We start from the raw sequence: 16,873 nt of genomic DNA, 5'->3' as shown, positions 1-16,873 counted from the left end.
CCTCTATAGGGCCTTCCGGTCGAGGGCGGTGCAGTTGCCATACCAGACGGTGATACAACCAGTCAGGATGCTCTCGATGGTGCAGCTTTAAAAGTTCCTAGGTATCTGTTAACACATACTCTCCAAGGACCTTGATGACTGCCTAGTGTTTCCTTTACAGACAGTGGTTTAGAACCAGGACATTTTCCTGAGTCAGAGACATTGTTTTGCTCATCTAGAGGGTCACATGACAATAAAAAATGCTTTAGGTGGTGAAGCCTTATCTGAGTGTCCCATAATGTAGCTCAAATCAAATTAAATCAAATTGTATTTGTCACATGCGCCGAATACAACAGGTGTTGACCTTACAGTGAAATGCTTACTTACAAGGTCTTAACCAACAATGTAGTTTTAAGAAAGAATACCTAAAAAAATAAGAAATAAAAGTAACAAATAATTAAAGAGCAGCAGTAAAATAACAATAGCGAGGCTATATACAGAGGGTACCGGTACCGAGTCAATGTGCGGGGGCACCGGTTAGTCAAGGTAATTGAGGTAATATGTGCATGTAGGTAGGTATTAAAGTGACTATACATACAGTGAGGGAAAAAAGTATTAGATCCCCTGCTGATTTTGTACGTTTGCCCACTGACAAAGAAATGATCAGTCTATAATTTTAATGGTATGTTTATTTCAACAGTGAGAGACAGAATAACAACAAAAAAATCCAGAAAAACGCATGTAAAAAATGTTATAAATTGATTTGCATTTTAATGAGGGAATAAGTATTTGACCCCTCTGCAAAACATGACTTAGTACTTGGTAGCAAAACCCTTGTTGGCAATCACAGAGGTCAGACGTTTCTTGTAGTTGGCCACCAGGTTTGCACACATCTCAGGAGGGATTTTGTCCCACTCCTCTTTGCAGATCTTCTCCAAGTCATTAAGGTTTCGAGGCTGACGTTTGGCAACTCGAACCTTCAGCTCCCTCCACAGATTTTCTATGGGATTAAGGTCTGGAGACTGGCTAGGCCACTCCAGGACCTTAATGTGCTTCTTCTTGAGCCACTCCTTTGTTGCCTTGGCCGTGTGTTTTGGGTCATTGTCATGCTGGAATACCCATCCACGACCCATTTTCAATGCCCTGGCTGAGGGAAGGAGGTTCTCACCCAAGATTTGATGGTACATGGCCCCGTCCATTGTCCCTTTGATGCGGTGAAGTTGTCCTGTCCCCTTAGCAGAAAAACACCCCCAAAGCATAATGTTTCCACCTCCATGTTTGACGGTGGGGATGGTGTTCTTGGGGTCATAGGCAGCATTCCTCCTCCTCCAAACACGGCGAGTTGAGTTGATGCCAAAGAGCTCCATTTTGGTCTCATCTCGCCACAACACTTTCACCCAGTTCTCCTCTGAATCATTCAGATGTTCATTGGCAAACTTCAGACGGGCCTGTATATGTGCTTTCTTGAGCAGGGGGACCTTGCGGGCGCTGCAGGATTTCAGACCTTCACGGCGTAGTGTGCTACCAATTGTTTTCTTGGTGACTATGGTCCCAGCTGCCTTGAGATCATTGACAAGATCCCCCCATGTAGTTCTGGGCTGAGTGTTTCTTCCATTTGCGAATAATCGCACCAACTGTTGTCACCTTCTCACCAAGCTGCTTGGCGATGGTCTTGTAGCCCATTCCAGCCTTGTGTAGGTCTACAATCTTGTCCCTGACATCCTTGGAGAGCTCTTTGGTCTTGGCCATGGTGGAGAGTTTGGAATCTGATTGATTGATTGCTTCTGTGGACAGGTGTCTTTTATACAGGTAACAAACTGAGATTAGGAGCACTCCCTTTAAGAGTGTGCTCCTAATCTCAGCTCGTTACCTGTATAAAAGACACCTGGGAGCCAGAAATCTTTCTGATTGAGAGGGGGTCAAACACTTATTTCCCTCATTAAAATGCAAATCAATTTATAACATTTAATATAACATCAATTTATAACACGTTTTTCTGGATTTTCTTGTTGTTATTCTGTCTCTCACTGTTCAAATAAACCTACCATTAAAATGATAGACTGATCATTTCTTTGTCAGTGGGCAAACATACAAAATCAGCAGGGGATCAAATACTTTTTTCCTTCACTGTAGATAATAAACAGAGAGTAGCAGCAGCGTAAAAGAAGGGTGTGGGGGGGGGGTTGCAAATAGTCTGGGTAGCCATTTCATTAGATGTTCAGGAGTCTTATGGCTTTGGGGTAGAAGCTCTTGGACCTAGACTTGGCGCTCCGGTACCGCTTGCCATGCGGTAGCAGAGAGAACAGTCTATGACTAGGGTGGCTGGAGTTTTTGACAATTTTTAGGGCCTTCCTCTGACATCGCTGCCTGACTTTTAATGTCATGTCAATCCCATATCCTGGCTATCTCACGTTTGTCAAATGTCTGTCTATACGATGTGTTTTCCCATGTTTATGTCATGTCCATCCCAAGTTCTATCCGTGTGTACTGCCTGCGTGTAGAGACATGCCATGTCCATTCCACGTGAACTGTCGATCAGACAATGGCCACTAACACCAATTCAATCACCTAATCCTTCCCTGGACAATAGACATGATGAAGGATGACCGCTAGGACACACACATACACACACATACACACAGATACACACACATACACACACATACACACACATACACACACATACACACACATGCATGCACACACTGACCTCTTAGACACACCATCAGTAAAAAGATTAGGAGAACCATTGGCAGTGGAAAGATTCAACATGGCATGAGATGATGCCACAGGGTGGAAAATGTGACGCTGGGAAGTTCTCCTTGTATCCAGGTTTAGCAGCCTGAGTATCTCAAGGTTACTGAGTATCCCATTATTTCATTACGTTTGACATTTTAGTCATTTAGCCCACCCAACTACATCATCCCCATATTGTTATTTATTTTGCTCATTTGCACCCCAGTATCTCTATTTGCACATCATCTCTTGCACATCTATCATTCCAGTGTTAATACTAATTGTAATTATTTTGCACTATGGCCTATTTATTGCCTTACCTCCATAACTTGCTACATTTGCACACACTGTATATATATTTTCTGTTGTATTTTTGACTTTATGCTTTGTTTTACCCCATATCTAACTCTGTGTTGTTGTTTTTATCGCACTGCTTTGCTTTATCTTGGCCAGGTCACAGTTGTAAATGAGAACTTGTTCTCAACTGGCTTACCTGGTTAAATAAAGGTGAAATAAAAAAATTAAAATGTAGCAGACGCTAAGTTACATGATCTTTATAGTTTCCATTTTCATAGCGTTGTTCCAGACAGGTGTTCTGTATGTATTTGGAAGCAGAATACAAACAGGTGAACAGGAAAATGCTAAGAGTCATTAGTGGGCGTGGCACGATCCAACAGGTGGGTGTTCTGCTTACTGCCAGGACTCTGTCAGTCAGAAACAAGCGCAAAGAGGATATCACTTCACCTCTGACTAAGGCACTTCCTGCGAGCGGCAGCCTTGACATGAAGGACACCTGGTGAGTAAACACATCAGATCCAGCAGCTACTAATCCATTAGCCTGCCTGGGTCAACTCCTGGGTTTCTACATCTACAGTTAGTGTCACACACACACACACACACTTATGCACATACTGGACACGTGCACACACACACACACACACACACACACACACACACACACACACACACACACACACACACACACACACACACACACACACACACACACACACACACACACACACACACACACACACACACACACACACACACAGGCACACAGACAAACATCTTGACCCTCCTGTACCTCCTTGCCCTGACATACACATGGTGGGGGTCAGGAGACAAGTGATTCATTGTGACCTCTTCCTTGATTCCTAGAAAAGCAGATTATCAGTAACTCCATTTCCTCTCCACTGCAGGAGCCTGTTCAAACCCTCTACTGATGTAAGGAATGGTAATGTGCTGTAATGCCCTTCACTTAGTAGCATGGAGGCAAGGTGCAACCTTTCATATCTGGTATATGACACACACACACACTATCCCAAAGCCTAGGACCAAGAGGCACGGAGAGGCAGCTTTTAGTTACTATGCAGCCAGCCTCTGGAATAGCCTGCCAGAGAACCTGAGGGGGGCCGAAACTATGGACATATTTAAGGAGATCTTAAAACACCCCTTTTTAGTGCTGCTTTTCCGCAGGGTGCTTTTTATTTGTTCCTTTTTAATTGTTATTCTTATGTTTGTTGTGTAGTAAATATTTAAATATTTCAGTTTTTATTCTCATTGTTTCTATTTGTTTTTCCTGTGAAGCACATTGTGTTGCATTCCATGTCTGAAATAATCTGTATAAATAAAGCTGGATTTGATTTGATGACCTAGCTAGGTCAGACGTATCAGCTGGAGGTTACTGTTATCCTCTGACAGTCTAGCTAACTCAGGATTAGGTCTGGGAGATGCTGCAGTGCGGTACAGGACAGGTCCTGGTGGAGGCATTAGGAGGTTGTGTGTTTGTTTGAGCGTGTGACTTTGAAACTGTTGACCTCTGACACTTGCTGACCTGTCAGTGACCCTGGAGGTATTCTAGACTGGGATGACGGACTTCCACCTGGCTCAGTGCTGATTCCTGATGAATTCATGATGAATCTGTCTGTGTTGATTCCTGATGAATTCTTAATGAATCTGGCTCAGTGCTGATTCCTGATGAATTGATGATGAAACTGTCTCAGTGTTGATTCCTGATGAATTCCTGATGAATCTGGCTCAGCGCTGATTCCTGATGAATTCCTGATGAATCTGGCTCAGGGATGATTCCTGATGAATTCATGATGAATCTGGCTCAGGGATGATTCCTGATGAATTCATGATGAGTCTGGCTCAGTGCCGATTCCTGATGAATTCCTGATTAATCTTCAGATGTACATCACTAGTTATCTAATACTTCCTCATGCCATTCTAGTGGGCACCAGGGATGTAAAATCTGACCTTAGAAAATGGTGCTCTCTTCATCTAGTCTCTTTGTCAAGACAAATAAAAGCTGACTACAATAAAGTGACAGGCAGTCTGGTGGCATGTTGGGGTTGGACTGACTCTCTTCCCTGGGGAACTGACCTCTGACCTTTTTATCTTTGACCTCTACCAGTCTGGCTGACGTCCGGTGGCCAACCTCTTCCTGTCGACACCACACAAGATTAGTGCAGTGACCTATAAAATGACCTGTAACTGAAATCTGACCTACGGCGTTGAACTTTTACCCTCTGCCAGTCTGTCGGATGTCCACTGGCCAACCTCATCTAGTCTAGTTCTGGTGTGGTGTTAAGGATGGGGGAACATCTGGGGAGTGTACTGCTCTATTCTGGGAGAGGGGCCACGCAAATCTAAGTTTCTGTTTCACAGGACTCTCTCTTTCTGTCACACACACACATGCACTTACACACACACTATACTGCTTCACAGAAGTGTTGGCCAGCTGTGTGTGTCTGGTTGATCAACCAAGCATTGAGTCACACCTACTTTTACGCTTCACACATGATTTTATGTGGACATGATATGGATTATTCATCCCTCAATGAGACTATTTCACCTGTATCTTTCTGATAAGGAGGATATTTGTAGCCATGGGAGGTAGGGAGGGTTATGAAACTAGTTTGTAACCATTATTTCTGTGAGTTAGTAAAGTGGTTATACTTGGTGATGTCATATCACAAGACCCTTAGTTCTGTGTTCAGTGGACCAGTGATGTGTGTCATTTCATGCAGGAGGTTTTTGTACGGCTCTAAATCACTGTGTGAACAAAAGTTTACTATTGAGAAAGTGGTAACTCTGACAGTAGTAAACTGCTGCATCTTCAGCCTGGACTCCACTGATGGTCAGAGTGAAGTCACTCTCAGACCCACTGCCACTGAATCTAGCAGGAATCCCATCTAGCAGTTTCTTTGCATATTTTATCAGGAGTTTGGGAGCTTCTCCAGGTCTCTGTTGATACCAGAACGCACCCTCATTTCCATTATCCCATTTTCGCACTTTAGGGTTGGTTTTACAGGTCAGAGTGACGGGGTCTCCTGGAGAAAATGTCACTACAGGAGGCTGAGTCACAGTCACCTGACCTCTGGATCCTGAAGAGGAAAAATATATAATGATCAACGAGTATAAATAAGAAATCATTTATATTTCATCATATTTAATGCAGGGACATTTAGTAATTGAGAGCCATTTCAATGATTATACAAGGTACTCAACAATATGTCATTTTTCCATTGTAAGAGTTAGAAAACAACAGACCTTTGAGGCAGCAGAGGACCAGTGTCCAGATGAAGATGGTGATCAGAGTCATGGTTGTCGTGGTTTCTGTTGTGTTGAAGGAGCGCTCTCAGTCCTGCAGTCTGAAACTCCCAGGGCTATAAACACTCCCAGAGCACTGAAGCATGAGCTGCCAATGCAAAGCACCTTCTCTATGGAAATACCCTACCTCAGGACAGATGATGAATCTGCAAATAATAATCATGTGAATTGCTTTATATTTCTGTTGTTGACAGTAAAATGGCATAATTGTCAATATTGATATTTGCCGCAAATGACAATGTCTCACTCTGCCCATATGCAATATGATAACATATGACATCATTGGATAAAAAAACATTTTGCAGTGAATTTGGGTGAAGAGACATTGAAGAGGCTCAAATCAGTGACTTCATTAATCAGAGTATGCTATAGGTACATAAAGTGCTTAATTATTGTGGTTGTCCCACCTAGCTATCTTAAGATGAATGCATTAAAATTCTCTGGATAAGAGTGTCTGCTAAATGACTCAAATGTAATGTAAATGTAAATGATAAAACATGCTAATTACTTGCTATAATATTTCCTATATTAAGAGATTCAAATACTGATACTGTAATTGTGTGTAAAGATGTGTAAGGCTTTATGAGTATAGCAAAGTTCTACAAAGCTGTGTGGAGCTATATGAGTGGTTCTGTTCAGGGTGTGCTCACTCTTGTGTGGAGGAGGTTTTTGTATGGCATCTTAACTAGACTGTCTCACAGTGGTACACGTTCGGTGGAGGGACCAAACTGCTGCTGAAAAGTAAGTGTTTTTTAATTAACTACTTCTTACAAAACACTACAGAATATAGAAATACTCAACACCAGACTATTAGTATTTATTTTACAATGGAGGGTTTGAATGCATAATACTATCTACAGCCAGTGGGAGACTTTCAGTTATGCAGTCACACAACATGTCTTTGAAAAAGTTATACAAAAGAAACAGATGTTTTATTGGAAGAGCTAAAATTAGGTTAAGTTCCCTGCTATGACAAGTGAATTACACAGAGAATCTTATGAATATAACAGAAAAAGATCTGGTCCCTAGCAAACCTTGTTTTCTTGTCTGATATTATAGTAAAGTAGACCGACTTTAAAAGAGCAATCTGCGATTCCAAAATCCATTTTGTGACTTTTAAATTAATGATATATACCCATTTATTCTTGAAGAATATAACTATTTTTGTACATGCCTCATGAGCTTAGTTCAACTGCCATACTCTTATCAGAACCCAAAATAGAATCATGCTTTACTCAATTGTTTGTGAACAATGTAATTTTAAACAAACACTATATAGCCTCAAATCATGGTTGAAGTGATATTTTTTATCTTATGGATGGTCAGTCCTTGCATCCATAGCTCTGTCTATGGATTTGAGAGAGGTTACATTTCTCAAGCTCCATCCCTCAGCTGTTTACCAAAAACACCGGTGGGGTTGGCTGCTTTGTTGTTGTTTGAACAGCAGATTGCCCCTTTAAATGGCACAAACGCGTTAGTGAAGTATGGAACACGGAAGGTGCACCACAACGCACAGCAGAGTATTAAGTTACTTCATATCTGCATTTAGCAGTGATATTGGGCGATAAGATTGCTTAATGAATGGGGTCCATGTACCTTTTACAGCAAAGATATTTCATAGGCTGAGCAAATGCATGACAAAAAAAAAAAGAGCAACGGTGATGTACTTTATTGTGCATTTATGTAATTGTTGTTGAGTTGGTTGGTGTTGTGTTCTCTGTGAACCTTAATAAGTTATGTATTTTATAGAGCACTCTATTTCTCTCTCCTATGGAATGTAACATTAAAACGTTCTCTCCTTTCCAGCTGGTCCTACTGTCAGTCCCACAGTGTCTCTGCTCCCCCCCTCCTCTGAGCAGCTCTCTGGGGGCTCTGCCACACTGGCCTGCCTGCTGACTGGCTACTCCCCTCAGGGGGCGCTGGTGAGCTGGGAGGTGGACGGGCTGGAGGTGAGCCAGGGGGTCGTGACCAGTCCAGAAGAAGAGAAGGAAGGCCTTTACAGACGCAGCAGCACCTTGACCCTGAGCAAGGCAGGCTGGGAGCAGGGAGAGCTCTACACCTGCAGGGTCTCCCACTTCCAACACACCCAGGCCTCCCCCCTTCGCAGGAGCCAGTGTCTGGGCTAGGGTCTACCGGAGGCCCACAACAGGAGCTCTGTCTGGGGAAGCAGGAGTAGACGAGGCTCTGGTCTGGGCTGGGGCCTGGTTGGAGCAGTAGTAGTGTGTTGGAGTGTTAGAGTAGTGTCCTGAGTAAACTCTAGTATGCTGGGGAGACCACAGTCTGGGTAGTAATGTGTATTGTATAGAGTAGAGGAGACTTCTATGTGTTCTCTACTCAGACTGTTACTGTGATGTTGCTATCTGCCTCAGTTCTAATAAAGCTTGATTTGGAAAATAACATGATGGATTAGTTGACTCATTTATTTACTGTGACAACGAATGGAAATGTAGCTACAGCTAGGTTGTAGTTTTTGTCATAACTATATTTCTCCTCCAAGTGTGAGTAAGATATGTCATCTGTCCTATAGTGACTGTTTGTTTGTTGTAGGTGTTCTGCTGTTTCATGCTCAGTCTCCCTCTCTCCTCTCTCTCTCTCTCTCTCTCTCTCTCTCTCTCTCTCTCTCTCTCTCTCTCTCTCTCTCTCTCTCTCTCTCTCGCTCTCTCTCTTTCTCTGACCCCCTGGGGACAGAGCTGCTATATTCTGGGAGACGCAAAACCATCCCACCATGACCATGCAAATCAGGGCTGCATTCAGTGAGGTGAAACGTTTCGAACGTTAAAGATAGAAATACAATGAATAGAGCTAACACTCCATGTTCTATTTAACAGATAATGATGTCTGTTCTACACAATTAATTTAAATCTGAACATTCCAGAGGTGAAGGTCATTGGTGTGGTAGTAAAGTGGTGGTTTCTATATGGAGGTGAAGTAATGGTTATGGTTGTGTAGAGGAGGTGGTTTGGTGAACTATGCTCCTGTCATGATGTAACCAGAGTAACGTTGTCCTGGTGTGGGACTGTCTAATGCTGTGTGTTTCATGTCATAGTCTGTTGCTCCTCAACACCTGCAGTAGGTCCCAGCTGCAGCAGTACAGTCTCTGTTCAGTCTGACTGAGGGAGGTTTTTGTACGACTCCAAATCACTGTGTGAAACGCTCACTGCCTCCATAATCACCCATACCATAGTAATCTCCTGCATCTTCAGCTTGGACACCAGTGATTGTAAGAGTGTACTCAGTACCTGATCTACTGCCACTGAATCTAGATGGTGTTCCAGACTGAAGTGTATTTACTCTATAGATGAGGAGTTTAGGAGCCTGTCCAGGTTTCAGCAGGTACCAGCTCATGTCACTACCAATACCTGAACCTCCTGTTGCTCTGATTGATACAGTCTTTCCCAGAATAACAGATTTTGATTTATCAGCTTGATTCAGGAAATTATTTGCAGATGACTCTGAAATGTAAACAGCATTTATTAGTCATAATAATCAAAATAGAAGAATTGTAAACTCCACACACGCACAAACAGTAGCATAGAGGTTTCTCAAACTATCTTAACGTTCTCAAAGCTTCTCTGTCTCTTTACAGATCCTGTCTGAAACGACAGCTCGGAGTGGTCAGAGAGGAGATTTTCCCATTCAAACCTATTAACTAGCAGACCACAGTGAGAGATGCTGTGAGTTTCTCACCCTGAGTCAGGAGCCCCAATGTGACCAGCATTGGAATCAGCTGTATTTTTATCTTCATATTGTTCATCATCATCTGTGGCTCTGAGAAGACAACAGACTGGAACCAACGATGGTAACACTGTAGTATTAAAGTGTCAGGACAGATCTCAGTTCTGCAGTCTGAAACTCCCAGGGCTATAAACACTCCCAGAGCACTGAAGCATGAGCTGCCAATGCAAAGCACCTGCTCTATGGAAATACCCTACCTCAGGACAGATGATGAAACTGTTAATGCAATGACATAAACACATTAATCTTAAATGTGGAATACAATAGCTTAATACATCTGTGGAAGGCCTGTAATTGACCATAGTATTTAGTTACATGTAAGTGTATTCATTCAATACTAGTGTATTGCTATTCTATACGGCTGCCTTCTTGTACTTAGTGAGTTTGTCAGAGATAATTATTTGAAATCTCCAACATTTATATTTTATAGTAATATTTTATAGTAAGCTAAAATAAATAATCTAAAAATATCAAAACATTTATTTGAAAGGTTATGACCTACATATGCTGTTTTTGACTGACAATCAGTGGTAGGGTTGAATGTGTGTTGTGTAGAGAGTTACTGGTGTGTATAAAGTGCAGGAGGTTTTTGTACGGCTGTTCAATGAGTCTGTATCACTGTGGTACACTTTCGGTGGCGGCACCAAACTCATCATTGACTGTAAGTACCTTGAGATTTATCATTTTTATAATACATTCGTTTTAAACATTTAAAAAGTCACAAAAAGTCATTCTTGAGAAATAGTTGTATTTGTTGATGTTTAATTGATTTAATTCCAATTATTGTTTCCATATTATCTAATGATCCTTCAAGGATAAAAATGTCATATACCAAACATCTGTGAACAGAAAAGGATAGTTTTAGTGTTTGATGTCTTTAAGTACACTAAACCAGTTAAGATGCATTATTCAACTTTTTATATTGTAAGCATCTAAGTTTAATATCTGTACTGTAATTTAACACATCACTGATTGTAGTGTGTGGTCTTGCTTCATAGATGTTATTGGAGGGAAGTGAAAGTCTGTAGAAGATATATACATAACCTGCCATTTTCACAGACCCTGTCCTATTTTAAAAAGTATCAGATTTGTTTCTTCATGTTAAAGTTGTTGAAAGTTCTTCAAGGTTCTTGTCCAGTTTACCCCTTACATGTCATCTCTCCTTCCCCCCTCCCCTTCTCTCTTGTAGTGGGTGTGGTACGTCCCTCCCTGACCGTCCTACTCCCCTCCAGTGAGGAGCAGGACCAGGGGAATGTTGCCCTAGTGTGCCTGGCCAACAGGGGCTTCCCGGGGGGCTGGAAGCTGGGTTGGAGGCTGGGGGCCGGGGGAGCCTTGCAGGGCAGCCAGAGCCTGGAGGTCCTGGAGAAGGATGGTCACTACAGCTGGAGCAGCAGCCTCACCCTCCCCACTGACCAGTGGAGGAATGCTGGCTCAGTCACCTGTGAGGCCACCCTAAAGGACCAGACCCCTGTCACTCACACACTGGAGCCACGCCACTGCTCCCAGTAGACCCCTTGTACACCGAGAACACCTATCTGTCTGTCATTCCATCATTCTAAATATCTCTCTATAGCTTCAGCTTTGGTCATTAATTTGTGTTTCTGCATCTTTACATCTATACGTGTGGTTGTATTGCTTTTAGATTGGAAATGTTAACAAAATAAAGTACTTTGTATTAATGTCAAAGAAGGTGTCCCTGATTTTTATTATGAATATAATTGTGAATATCTGTGGACTTGTGGTTGTTAAACAAAGAGTAAACTGCTCTGTAACAAAATGAACATTAGCAGGTTGATAGGGGGTGAGGGAGGGTGGGTACTGGGTAGACCCCTTGGGACAGTGAATATCTGGGGACAGGAGCAGAACCACATCATCTGACCATTATAGACATGGAAGGGGGTTATGGGATATAGCTGTTGGTTTTGATCATGACTAAACTATTTGGTGTATTTCAGTTGTAACCAGATGTTCTGTATGGTGGTAAAGTAGTGGTTATTTATGCTTGGTGATGTCGTATAACCAAGACCTGAGTTGTGAGTTCAGTGAACCAGTGTTTCATGTCATAGTCTGTTGCTCCTCAACACCTGCAGTAGGTCCCAGCTGCAGCAGTACAGTCTCTGTTCAGTCTGACTGAGGGAGGTTTTTGTACGACTCTAAATGACTGTGTGAAGGGCTCTGGGTCGCCATAGTAACCCATACCATAGTAATCTCCTGCATCTTCAGCTTGGACACCAGTGATTGTAAGAGTGTAGTCAGTACCTGATCTACTGCCACTGAATCTAGATGGTGTTCCAGACTGAAGTGTATTTACTGTATAGATGAGGAGTTTAGGAGCCTGTCCAGGTTTCAGCAGGTACCAGCTCATGTCATCATCAATACCAGTTGAACTTGCAACAGCTTTGATAGACACATTCTCTCCCAGACGAACTGACTTTGATTCATCAGCTTGATTCAGGACACGTTGTGCAGAGGACTCTGAAATTGAAAAGGGGAAATTAGTTTTGAGTAGTCTTAAAAATCCACATAAAAGGCATTGGAAACTTTTTCCATGTACAAACATGTACAAGCCCATTAAAACCTGTTAAAACCAGTAGACCACAGGGAGAGATGCTGAGAGTTTCTCACCCTGAGTCAGGAACCCCAGCATGATCAGCAGTGGAATCAGTGGTATCGACTTCATCATCTTCATCATCATCTGTGGCTCTGAGAAGACTGAACAGACTGGACCCAACGATAATAACACTGCAGTATTAAAGTGTCAGGACAGATCTCAGTCCTGCAGTCTGAAACTCACAGGGCTATAAACACTCCCAGAGCACTGAAGCATGAGCTGCCAATGCAAAGCACCTTCTCTATGGAAATACCCTCCCTCAGGACAGATGATGAAACTGTTAATGCAATGACATAAACACATTAATCTTAAACGTGGAATACAATAGCTTAATACATCTGTGGAAGGCCTGTAATTGACCATAGTATTTAGTTACATGTAAGTGTTTTCATTCAATACTAGTGTATTGCTATCCAAATAAAATAAAATAAAATAAAATACAATTGGTCACATGCGCCGAATACAATAAAATATAAAGTAACACAACAAAATAACAATAGCGAGGCTATATACAGTGGGTACCGGTACCGAGTCAATGTACGGGGGTACAGGTTAGTCGAAGTAATTTGTACATGTAGGTAGGAGTAAAGTGACTATGCATAGATAATAAACAGGAAGTAGCTGCAGTGTAAAAACAAGGGGGGCAGGGTGGCCATTTTATTAATTGTTCAGCAGTCTAGCAGTCTTATGGCTTGGGGGTAGAAGCTGTTAAGGAGCCTTTTGGACATAGACTTGGCGCTCCAGTACCGCTTGCCATGCGATAGCAGAGAGAACGGTCTATGACTTGGGTGACTGGAGTCTTTGACAATTCTATACTAAACTAAAATATAAACACAGCACGCAACAATTTCAACGATTTTACTGAGTTACAGTTCATATAAGGAAATCAGTCATTTGAAATAAATAAATTAGGCCCTAATCTACGGATTTTACATGACTGGGAATTGGTGCAGCATGGGTGGGCCTTGTGCTAAAATGGCATCATGCTGAAGTTCAGTTCAGACCATAAAGAATTATTGAGGCCTCAGATGGATATAACCGTTTTTGCATGGACATTGCCATTGAGGGATTCCACCATTTTGAAGTAGTCAACTGCGTGGTACTTCCTGTGGATTAAGGAAGGATCACATAAATCCATCCTGGTCATCAGGAGGGATCAGCCAATTAATTATACTAATGAGGAAAGATATCATTACTGCAGGAGGCAGTAAATCGCCAGCCTTGGCTTTATACCTGTTCAAACAACACATTCTAGGTGGCAGTATGTACCCTTTTAGTTTGTTTACCAGTAGAAGTAGTAGAGGAAGAAAATGGACGACTTCACAATGGAGATGGCTCTGCTCTCACAGACGCCATAATGGGAAAGATACAATAATGATGTTGTCTATCTAAGTCTATGGTTCAGACAGAAAATAAAGAGTTATTAGTCAAACAGTTTCAGGGTCAGCTGTTGGTTGGATTACAGACTGGGCCAGCAAGCTCTTTTATTGCTTTTGACATTCATATCTAGACAGGTGTGCAATGACAGAACAGTATCAAAGTCACTAGATATTAGTAGCATAATGGTTAACTGAATTTTACTGCTGGCAATAAAAAGTGAATGTCATCATCTGTTGCTTCAACTAGGTGGCAACAAAATAGTTTTCTGATTGGTTGTATCTTAATCAAACTCCTCCCACTCGCTCTTTCGCTTCTCTTCGCATGGAACCATATGCCCAGCAGCTTGTAGGCACACACAGATAATACAACAAGCTTTAACCAAACAAAATATTTTTACGTTTTATCGCTTGTTTACTTGACGATAACATTTTGTTTTGATTTGTGTTTGTGTGTCACGATCGTTGGTTAGAGAGGACCAAGGCGCAGCGTGTTGAGCGAACATACTTTAATAGTAAAGTGCAAACACGAATACAAAACAATAAACGATACGTAACGTCCTCAGACAATGACTGACAAGGAACAAAAACCCACAAACACAAGGTGAAAACAGACATTATAAATATGGCTCCCAATCAGAGACAACGAGCCAAACAGCTGACACTCATTACCTCTGATTGGGAGTCACTCATCCAAACAAAGAAATACAACCACATAGAACAACCCAACCAAACAGAACACAACGAAACGAACACACCCTGGCTCAACATACAAAGTCCCGGAGCCAGAGCGTGACAGTACCCCCCCCTAAAGGCGCGGACTGCGACCGCGCCTCAATAAGGGCTAAACAAGGGAGGGCTGGGTGGGCATACCTCCTCGGCGGTGGTTCTGGCTCCGGCCCTGAACCCCACCTCCTCTCCAACCCCCCAAAGTACCCCTGGTCCTGTCTAGCCCCGCTGGTCGGAGCCGGACTGACGACACGCGCCCCTGGCTTGGTGCGTGGAACAGGAACGGGCCTCACCGGACTGACGACTCCATTCCCTGGTTTGGTGCGAGTAGCAGGAACGAGCTGGACCAGGCTGACGACTCGCATCCCTGGTTTGGTGCGAGTAGCAGGAACGGGCTGGACCAGGCTGACGCCTCGCACCCCTGGCTTGGTGCGAGTAGCAGGAACGGGTTGGACCAGGCTGGCGACTCGCACCCCTGGTTTGGTGCGAGTGGCAGGAACAGGCCGGGTCGGGCTGGCGACGCACACCGTAGGCTTTGTGCGTGGAGCAGGGACAGGCCGGGCTGGGCTGGCGACGCACACCGTAGGCTTTGTGCGTGGAGCAGGAACAGGCCGGGCTGGGCTGGCGACGCACACCGTAGGCTTTGTGCGTGGAGCAGGGACAGGCCGGGCTGGACTGGCGACGCACCTCGTAGGCTTGGTGCGTGGAGCAGGGACAGGCCGGGCTGGGCTGTCGACGCACACCACTGACTTGGTGGGAATGGCAGGAACCGGCCGGGCTGGGCTGACGATGTGCACCACTAACTTGGTGGGAATGGCAGGAACAGGCCGGGCTGGGCTGACGACGCGCACCACTGACTTGGTGGGAATGGCAGGAACAGGCCGGGCCGGGCTGTCGACGCACACCACAGACTTGGTGGGAATGGCAGGAACAGGCCGGGCTGGGCTGACGACGCGCACCACTGCCTTGGTGGGAATGGCAGGAACAGGCCGGACCGTACTGGGGACACACACCACTGACCCCACGCAGGGATCAGGAACGGGCCGGACCGGACTGGTAACACACCCCAGTACCTCTCGCCGTGCCTCCACACTTTCCCTCTCCTCTGTGCCCAGTGGCCCCCCTAACCTGGCGGCCTTCTCTGCCAACGCTTTGCACCGCTCTAACCCGTACACCTGCTGCCCCGACGTCGTGAGCCCCCCCCTAAAAATTTCCTGGGGGTCTCTCCTCCCCGTGGCCCAGGCCTCTCTCCCTCTTGCCAGACTCGCAATCATCTCCTCCCACGTCCATCCTCTCTCCTCGTCACGCTGCTTGATCTGGTTAAGGTGGGTTTTTCTGTCACGATCGTTGGTTAGAGAGGACCAAGGCGCAGCGTGTTGAGCGAACATACTTTAATAGTAAAGTGCAAACACGAATACAAAACAATAAACGATACGTAACGTCCTCAGACAATGACTGACAAGGAACAAAAACCCACAAACACAAGGTGAAAACAGACATTATAAATATGGCTCCCAATCAGAGACAACGAGCCAAACAGCTGACACTCGTTACCTCTGATTGGGAGTCACTCATCCAAACAAAGAAATACAACCACATAGAACAACCCAACCAAACAGAACACAACGAAACGAACACACCCTGGCTCAACATACAAAGTCCCGGAGCCAGAGCGTGACATTGTGTAGGCTACACAGCCGAAAATCAACAAGTTCAACACGGCGCCACTACAACATTGTTTGCCCAACTTCATAACCATTATGAGGCTTTTCTGAATGAAAATAACTTTGTGACAGATCTCCTAGTTACGATGGAGGAGATAGCTGGGATACAGAGAACATACACCGCTTCACACTCCAGTGATGTAAGGAATGGTTATGTTCTGTAATGTCCTAAACGTACTGGCACAGAGGCAAGGTGCAACCTTTCATATCTGACCTATGACCTTGCTAGGTCAGACATATCAGCTGGAGGTTACTGTTATCCTCTGACTGATGTCCAGTCTAGTTTACTCAGGATTAGGTCTGGGAGATGCTGCAGTGCGATACAGGACAGGTACTGGTGGAGGCATTAGGAGGTTGTGTGTTTG

The 16,873-nt window shown here is 44.0% G+C and overlaps 1 long non-coding RNA gene across 1 annotated transcript; it reads left to right on the top strand.

The window, feature by feature from the left end:
* Positions 1-6,997: 6,997 nt before the first annotated feature.
* Positions 6,998-8,730, top strand: LOC311118443. Its single transcript, XR_014611810.1, has 2 exons — positions 6,998-7,074; positions 8,140-8,730. It is a non-coding gene; the product is annotated as an uncharacterized lncRNA (long non-coding RNA).
* The last annotated feature ends 8,143 nt before the right edge of the window (positions 8,731-16,873 follow it).

This window comes from Coregonus lavaretus, assembly GCF_964263955.1.
Source record: "Coregonus lavaretus genome assembly, contig: HAP1_SCAFFOLD_2250, whole genome shotgun sequence".
NCBI lineage: Eukaryota > Metazoa > Chordata > Actinopteri > Salmoniformes > Salmonidae > Coregonus > Coregonus lavaretus.
Note: the sequence above shows the minus strand (reverse complement) of the source record. Positions and strands in the feature narration are given on the sequence as shown.